Raw genomic sequence first — 9,925 nt, 5'->3', positions numbered from 1 at the left:
AATTAGGGTCTTATGCTAATCTAATCCAATATTATGCCAATTAAAACTAATTGACAAATTATTCTTGCAAGATAAATATATAATTCGTTATAAGCAAGAATATGCAATATAAACAAAAGTAAACTGGAAGATAGTGTGCAAAAAGACAAACGTAAACAAACGATATGATTACGGAGTTCAGTCCCCACGACCTACATCTCCGCTCCTCACCTTGAGGAGATCTTTACTAACACAACCGGGTTTTCTATGCTTACCCGAATAACATTTACACCTCACAATACGGTTTTCTAGTTCACCGAAAACTTCACAACTTACACACTAGCAATACACTTCACACCCTCTAAGTGTTGACCTAGCCCGTGCCATCTTCCTCAAGTGCTAGGAATTACAAGCTACCTCTAGGCTTTACTACTGACGTCACTCCTCTCGGAACCGACCCCATCTCTCACCATACTTCTCTCGGTGTCCAAGTGTAGTACAATATGCAACTCACAAAAGGCTTAATTATAATAAAATATTCTCTAACATGAATGAAAACTCAATGTAGGCTCAATCTCACAAATCATAATCCCACAACCTAATATGATGTATGAAATCCTATAAGCTCAATTAGGGTGTGTGTGTGATAAAATGAGTATAAAGGAAATCAAACTCAAACAGTAAACTAGCAATAATGATATATGAAAATCAAAAACAAATTGCTAGAGAATAGAGTTTGAGAAACTTCTCTATTAAACACAATAGAGGTTGGAGATGATTGAGGATGAATTCCCCAATTGAAAGATCTATTAAACACAATAGAGGTTGGAGATGATTGAGGATGAATTCCCCAATTGAAAGATCAAGTCACCTCTTTAAAACACAAACTTAATCACTTGAATAAACTTTAAAACTCTTTTCAAACTATTGTTAAAATTCACTTCCAAAGATATGTCTTGCTGATGAGAAGGTAGGGGTTTATATAGGAAGAGAAAACGACAGCCAAAAACCCAAGCAAATCAGCAAAAATCTCCCAAAAACCAAGAAACAGATTCTGTACAAAACTAGCCGTTGGACAGCCTGTCAGTCGACTGACGGGAAGCATCAGTCGACTGATAAGCTGAATGTTGTATTAAAAAACAAGCTTATTAGTCGACTAAAAAATATTTTCAGTCGACTGACAGAGAGCAAAATGAATATTCCAGGCACTTTCTTCAGTCGACTCATCAGTCAACTGATGTCATCAGTCGACTGATCAATCGACTGATAACAGGTTTTCAACCTGAACTGATTTTCAAGTTGAATTTCAAGGCTCTGTTAAAAAAACAAATAAAATGCAAAAAATGTAAAACTTTGGGAAACGTTTATAAACATGAATATGAACATGTTGGAAAAAGAAATTTTCAAATATCTTTTACCATTTGTGAAAACACAGGAAAATTCAACAATGCTAAAATACATAGTTTTCAAACATGTTAGTTTTTGCTATTTTAGATCAAATCAGGTTTTGAAAGCTTGTGTAACCTTTTTATGGACTTAACAAATGATGTTAACATGGTTGATATAGTCCAAAATATATTTGAATGTAATTTGCATAAAAACACCTATTTTCATAAAAATTCACAAATGAATTATGTGTGTAAACTTGAGCTTATAGAATTAATCACACACAATATTATCCTATACTAAGTATACCCAAAATAATCTTGATCTTCGATATGGCTTGACTTGGTATACTAGCGAATGAAGCTTGAACTTGGATCTTCAACTGAATTGTGTTGGCTTCACCCACTATTCATCCATCCTCCATTGGATATGACTGTTGAAGCGCAATTCTATCCATCCTCCAACTAGTTGTTTGCCTAGAATAAATATGAAAACACAAACACTAGACAAATAACATTAGTGATAAATTGTTTGTTAAACATTATCAAAACAAGAATGCTAACAATCTCCCCCTTTTTGATGATGACAAACAGTTTTCTAAAAGATATATGCATGAATATATAGGTTATAAATCATATGCATATAATGTGTATACTCACAACATTTTATTTCTCTCACAATATTTCTTCCTCTTTGACAACATCAAAAAGGGGGAAAACAAGAGATTGAAAGCTCCCCCTACCTATAAGTATTAGTGAGTAATATAGGAATTCTCCCCCTATTAAAAAGCCTGAAGGAATGGTTAGCCACAATATATAAGCAGATAAGGACTGTGAAAACATAGTACATTGAGAAGAAATATAGTTCACAAGTTAGCCACAATATATAAGCAGATAAGGACTGTGAAAACATAGTACATTGAGAAGAAATATAGTTCACAACCACATCCACACATGTATCTAAGGACTGTGAAAACATAGTACATTGAGAAGAAATATAGTTCACAACCACATCCACACATGTATCCATAAGCATAAAAAAGAACATGACTGTAGGCTGTCTAAAAATCATAATAGATAGTTGATCCCCTATCAAACGCTGATGATGGAGGTTACAATCTGACGACTTCCAGAAGGTTACAATTTAAATATTTTTATGTAGATTGATAAAGGTTACAATCTGATGACCTTCACGATAACCGATGAAAGCTCTAATCAACAGCCTTCACAATCAACATCAAGAGTTATAATTTAACGACTCTCATATTTTTAAGGAGCCAAGATGAAGATTACAAGATGGTGATCTTTGCAACGCTCTGGAAAAAGAGACTACAAATCGACGGTCTCTTCAAATTCAGACGCGGAGCTCACCTATGCGTCCCAAATTCAAAACGCATAGCTCGTGGCCGCGTTCCAAACTCCCAGAACAAAACGCGAAGGTCCTCCCCATGTGTCAACACCAAAACGCGGAGGTTCTCCCTGTGTGTCAGCAACAAAACGCTAGAGTCGGACCTGCGTTGCAACACCAAAACGTAAAGGTCCTCCCCGCGTGTCAACATCAAAACGCCGGAGTCGGACCTGCGTTGCAACATCAAAACGCGGGGGTCAGACCTACGTTTTTTGTATTTGACTGGTTCAAACAGAACCTATACGGTTTTAAAACTGTATCTCCACTTAATGGGGTCAATTACACCTCATTATGGAGAGATTTTAGGGGGGATTACACCCCTTAAACTCTTGAACAGTTCCAAAACTGTTTCCCACGATTTGGGGGCGGTTACACCCCACTTAGGAGTGATTTAAGGGGCGGTTATTGTTGGACCCTAGAGGGGGGTGATTAGGGTCTTATGCTAATCTAATCCGATTATATGCCAATAAAACTAATTAATAAGTTATCCTAGCAAGTATGAAATACAACAAGATATGTGAGCTAGGATAAGCAACAAGATATATCCTAACAAAGAGATATAGGCAATGTATGTGCAAGGATATATAAACACAAGGGTAACATAAACAAATAATATAGTGGATGAAATAAACAATGAGAGAAAGGCTATAAAGATGAACAAATATAAGTGTGCTAAGCCAAACTCAAACAAGCAATATGATCACGGAGTTCGGACCTTCCGTCTTACGTCTCCGCTCCCCACTCCCGGGGAGAAATCCACTATCATAACCCGGTTTGGAAGCCGGAACTTCTACACACTCGGTTTACAAGTTTACCGAAAACTCTCACACAACAAACACTATGCAATCACACTCTACACCCACACAAGTGTTGGACCTAGCCGTGTCTCCCTAAGTGCTCGATTACAACCTCTCCCTAGGATCGTCAACCGACGCCACTCCTCTTGGAACGATCCCCGACTCTCACCACACACTCCTCACTCGGTGTACAAGTGTATTACAAAGTGATTCTCACAATAAGCACAAATATGACAAATGATTGTTCTCAAAACAAGGTGAGAACTCAATTAAGCACAACTCAAAATGTAACAAATATAAATTTGTTCTCTACAATAGATGAGAACTCAATTAAGCACAACTCAATGTTACAATCTCTCACAACCCTAATATACTATGTATGTAAATACAATAAGCTCATGTGGGTGTGTGTAACAATGAGATTAAATAAAAACTTAACTCAATAAGAACTAGCAATAAGATTGATATGAAATACAATAGTAGAAATGCTAGGAAATAGAGTTAAGGAAACTTCTCTATAAACACAAAGAGAGGATGATGAAATGTTGAAGATGAACTCTTCAATAGTTGATGTAAACTCCTCTTTGTAACAGCAAACCCAAAACAAACTTAAACCAAAACTAAACAAGCTTAAACCCTTGTTTAAAACCTTGTTTAAAAACTTCTTAGATTGGTGTAGAACTGAGATCAATGGGGGTATTTATAGCCTCCCAAAACCTCAGCCAAAAACCCTAAACAAAAGAAAAAAAGGCCACAGCCAACGGTAACAAAAATAGCTGTTGGAAAGAATCTGACAGAGCGGCGGTCGACCAAAAAAATTCACGGTCGACCGCGATCCAGATCCCAAACTGAGAAAACAAGCAGAGACTTCTGCGGTCGACCGGTGCGGTCGACCGATGGAAATTTCGAGCTCACGGTCGACCGCGGCAGTCGACCGACAAACTCTCTACTGTCCACTGACGAATGAACTCTAGAGCGGTCGACCGGTGCGGTCGACCGAGGACTGATAAATTCCAAAACTGATTTTAAAACAGATTTTGAGACTTTTGAAGATATGTTAAAAATAACAAATGAAGTCCAAAAATAATGAAACTTTGGGAAATGTATATAAACATATAAATGAACATGTTACAAAAAGAATTTTCCAAATTGCATTTTCCATTTGTGAAAAATCATCATTTTGAAAAATAGTCCAAAACATATATATATATATATATATATATGAAAACCAATATAATGTGTGTATAATATTGAGCTTAAAGTACTTAACACACATAATATAAAATCTAAACTACATTACCCAAGCCGATCTTGATCTTCAATTAAGCTTGACTTGGTACACTTGCGAATGAAGCTTGAACTTGATCTTTAACTTTGAATTACAAGGCTTCACCGACATTCTGCCAACCTCCTTTGGATATGATCGTTGAAGCTCTATTCCATCCAACCTCCAACGACGTTGTTTGTCTATAATAAATAAGAAAACACAAATACTAGACAAACAACATTAGTGATAAATTGTTTGTTAAACATCATTAAAACAAAAAGGCCAACAGTTATACCCCCTTAATCCCCTATAAATAAGAAGAAACTCAACTGAGTTAAGGGTTGGAACTTCTTGGCTCGGATTGACCCTGGAGTTTGGCAGCAAAGAAAGGATCTTTGGAGCATTCTCGGATCTGGAGATCGACCACCGGAGCTTTCTTTTGGCCTTGGCTTATTAACCGATTTTTGGTTCAAATCAACTCTTTACAGAGTTCTTCTAAACTCGTTCAGAGTTCTAAAACTTGCCACGCAAATTCTCCACAATATCAAATCGTGAGGAGAAGACACCGTTCTAGTGAATCAAAACGTCGGATCGTCAACGGAGAGCAAACTTGACGCGAGTGTTTTCGGAGAAAGTTGCCTTCATTGTCGAATTTATTATAATCTGGATCGCTTACAAAGAATTCAAGATATTCAAGAAAAAGAATAAGAAAGTGAAAGATTACAACTTTTCAAAAATAACGCAAGATCCGTTCGTCGTTTCTTGCTTGCGTGGGTCTTTAGCCGGTGACGGGGACGTTGATTAAGTTGGAGACACCCTCTGGTGTCTCAACCAGGGCCGAGACACCCAAGGGTGTCTCCAACTCAGATTCGTCCTGTGCCTATAAATACAAGCCCCAGAGCCCTATTTTTTTTAGATCTAGAGTTTTGAAGAATTGGCGAAGCCCTGCCGGACTGAAGAGTGATTGAGTTCTTCAACGCAAGAGATCGAGAGTCGTCAGATCTACATCACCCGCATCCGATCCTTAGTATTATCCCGTTGTGATAATTCTAAGAAGAGCAATTATCTCGCTGTTCACTCTTCAGTCCGACAGGGCTTCGCCAATTCTCCAAAACTCCAGATCTGAAAAAATGAGGCTCCGGGGCTTGTATTTATAGGCACGGGACGAATCTAAGTTGGAGACACCCTCTGGTGTCTCAACCAGGGCCGAGACACCCCGATCCTTAGTATTATCCCGTTGTGATAATTCTAAGAAGAGCAATTATCTCGCTGTCGTCGAGATAAGCACTTCTGCTTCTAGATTCCTTCGCGGATTGACGAAGTTCTAGACCTGATTTGATTGCCAGGTAGTCCACAGATATCAACGTCCCCGTCACCGGCTAAAGACCCACGCAAGCAAGAAACGACGAACGGATCTTTCGTTATTTTCGAAAAGTTGTAATCTTTCACTTTCTTATTCTTTTTATTGAATATCTTGAATTCTTTATAAGCGATCCAGATTATAATGAATTCGACAATGAAGGCAACTTTCTCCGAAAACAAACTGGTGACTACAGTGGGAGCCAACAGCCTCACTGCCGAGGCTGTCGTGAAGCAACCGGCATTCAAGATCCGGGTGAATGAGGAGATCGAATACGAGTTCGATCAACAAAAGTTTGAAGAGTACCTCTCTTCCTCCTCCTCCAGATCCGCCAAAAGTTTGAAGAGTACCTCTCTTCCTCCTCCTCCAGATCCGCCTCTCCAAACAGGCATAGGAAGACTTCCTCTTCCAGGAATGTTCGCGGGACCTCAGGGTTGAAGATCCAAGATCCCCTCGCCATTGCTGTACCCACGCCCCGCGACGTCCCTGCAGCGTCCAAAGAAGTCAAAGCTGCAGATCCGGACCTCCCTTCCGCCGTAAAGGTAACTGCTGAAGGTGCTCCAACTTTGTCGAAGAGGGCGCACCAGAGACGTCGTCAACGCCTTGCTCGACAATTGGCCAAGGCTGCAGAGTCGATGGACGGAGTCCGCTATACTGAGGACCTAAAATCAAGGCAGCGCCAGGAACAGCAACGGCGAGCCGCCAGCCTCTCCTCTAAGGCGGAGACGAATGAATGGGTCCGCGTTAAGAAGACTCGCTCCATTCTCGAAGAGCGAATCAAGAAACGCCGCGCATTGCTCGCGCATGCCCGAGTCCTTTTGCAGAAAGCGGAAGAGATGCAGAAAGAAGATACGGTCAAGAAGCCGCCTAGATACAAGCAGGTGTGGGTACCAAAGACAAAACCAGCACCTAAGACAAAAGTGGACGGAGTTATTTTCCAGCCTTCTTCAAATCCAGATCCCGTTTCCCCTGTCCCCGCACTTCCGATGGAGCCAGGTAAGAACGTGGGTCCCACAAGATCCAGAGTTCCTTTGAAAGGTCGCCTCGGTCCTTTACCAGAAGATCGAGGTAAAGCACCTGTCAAGGAGGGATTGGGACCATTGAAAGGTCCCCAAACAACAAACCAGACTGGGGGTCGTACCAATCCTCCTAAGAAAGATAACAAAGGGAAAGCCCCTATTACCGACCGCATTGGATTGCGGGTTGAAGTTCAAGAGCCCGTTAAGTTTTCACGCTCGCAAAAGCGTAAACTTGAACGAGCGACTTTTGAAGACGCCAATAAAGCGTCGTATCCCCAGAGGGAAACGTATTCGTCTGATGACGATGGTGTTATACCTGGGAAGTCGTGCCAACACTCTATGGGTTGTTCTAGTTATCAAACTGACGAGTTGTACTATAGGGTCGGGGGTATAGATAAGTCTCGAAAGAGAAACGTTCGAGATACAGATTCTCGTTGTCCGTGTGCCAACATAATCAAGGCGGTATTATCAGAATGCTGCCGTTCTAAAACCCCAAGGAGAGTTTCGGTGTTTGAAAGAATTTCTACCAGAACGTTCGAGACCAAGTCAAGGCATTTCCGTAGGAGGAAACCTGTTCGCCAAGAAGATGAATTTCTAGAAGTGTCAGTTAATATGACCGGGAGAGGTAAATCGACACGACGCTTTAGCCCAGATCAATTTGCTGAGGTATCCCAGCGTATGACTCGATTGCGATCGGGGACCAGTAGGCGAAAGAACTACCAAAGAATACAGAAGGGACTTCCTTCAGAAGATGAAACTTCGGAGGTTTGCTCAGATGCCGGCTCAGATGCTTGCTCAGCGATGGCTTCCGATGACACCGCTTCAAGTACAGGACAACCCTATGAGTCACTTATGATTAGCACAGAACAAGTGGCTAAGTTGCTCGATGACGCTTTGACAAAGCAGAAGGAAAATTTCAAGTTTGAAATGGAAATGGCCATGCAACAGATGAGAGAAATGCATGACCAGCAAATCGCGGCACTAACAACCACCAAGAGGAGTCTAGTCATCGCAATAATCCGAATCAAGATGATAACGAGCGGGAAGAGGATAATGCTAACATGAACACCCCTCCCGTCACGAGCGGGAAGAGGATAATGCTAACATGAACACCCCTCCCGTCAACAACAATAATGGGGGTGGCCCTTCGGATGATAACAACACAAAGGAGGATCACGTTACTTCTCCCTGAAATCACTCGAAAACAGATACAAGTGAGGATAAGAAAATAAGAGACTTGGAGAGCAAAATCAACGCGTTGATGAATGGTCAAGAAGTGAAGAGGTCTGGAATAGCATGTCCATACCCAAGGGAATGAGAATCAATTCCATATCCGGCAAAATTCAATTTCATCAATTTTACGCCGTTTGATGGGAAGGGTTCCCCAACCCAACACTTGATATATTTTAAGTCCCATTTAGGAATAATCTCTGGGAATGAACCCTTAATGGTGTGGTCATTCGTTGGCACTCTTCGCGGAGCAGCTTTCGATTGGTATCGCTGCCTCAAGCCGGGGAGTATCAGCAGTTGGGATGATATGGAGGACATGTTCTTGACAAACTTCTTCGACGACGACACCGAGATTTCAATCGGCACACTATTTGACGAGAAACAGAAAAATGGTGAGACAGTCGAAAACTTCGTGAAGAGATTCTGAAACAAAGCAATGAACTGCAAGGATCCAGTTAGTGAAGACTTTATCCTTGAGACTTGTCACAATAATCTTTCATTGGACATCCTCGAAGCTATGGGAATGGCACCACTAAAGACCTTGAAGGACTTGAAAGTGCGAGGGGAACGAGCCGAACGATTCCTTAAAAGGAAGAAGGTAGAAAGAGGTCAAACGGCAAATAATGCCCCACAACAGAACTTCGTCCCTAAGGGTAAAGAAAAAGCACAAGCGAATGCAGTGGATGCGAACTAAACATTCGAAGTGCAAGCGCAACCGCAACAGCAACAGCAGAAGGCGCCTCAACAATCAAGGTGGCCACAACAGCCTCAGAAATTCGGAGCCTAAATTCCCGAAGGTCACTCGTTCAAAGAGGATGAAGTTCCCGGTATTTTCAAATATCTTATAGAGAATAACAAAATCAAGTTGCCTCCGATCCAGGATCAGGAAGATGCTAAAAGAGTTAACGATCCAAAATACTGCGTATTCCATAGAGCGGTGCATCACCCTACCAAAGCGTGCTATGCCCTCAAAGACAAGATCCAGGCTTTAATAGATGTTAGGGTCATCACTATGAAGCAACCTAAGGAGAAGAAAGTGGGTGCGAATGCAGTATCGATTAGCTTCGGTTCTGTCCCCTTGAACTGGTTCCAGCATGAGCCGGTAATAAATGCAGCAATAAAGACCGTGAACGATGATCCTCACAAACAGCGCCAGAAAGGACTTGTGCCACACACAGCCCCGAATGGTGAGATTCTTTGGGTTCATCCCGATTTGATTGGAGATGAACAGTGGACTGGATCCTCATCCAAGAAAAGGTCAAAAGGAAAAGGTAAGTCTTGTTATGGAGCTTCTGCTATTCCAGGAGAAGACGACGATGAAATTCCAGCCTTCTCACTTTCTGAAGATGAGCAGGAGGCCTTTGCTACTAGGAGTGGGAATGAATATCACTACAAATATCCGGATGCTTCTGAGCAACTGGCTAAGCAGGGGGTAACCAAAGCCGTTCCCTCCAAGACATTAGCAGAACTGGGGATTGTC

The sequence above is a fragment of the Asparagus officinalis genome, chromosome 5 (genome assembly GCF_001876935.1).
Source record: "Asparagus officinalis chromosome 5, Aspof.V1, whole genome shotgun sequence".
NCBI lineage: Eukaryota > Viridiplantae > Streptophyta > Magnoliopsida > Asparagales > Asparagaceae > Asparagus > Asparagus officinalis.
Note: the sequence above shows the minus strand (reverse complement) of the source record.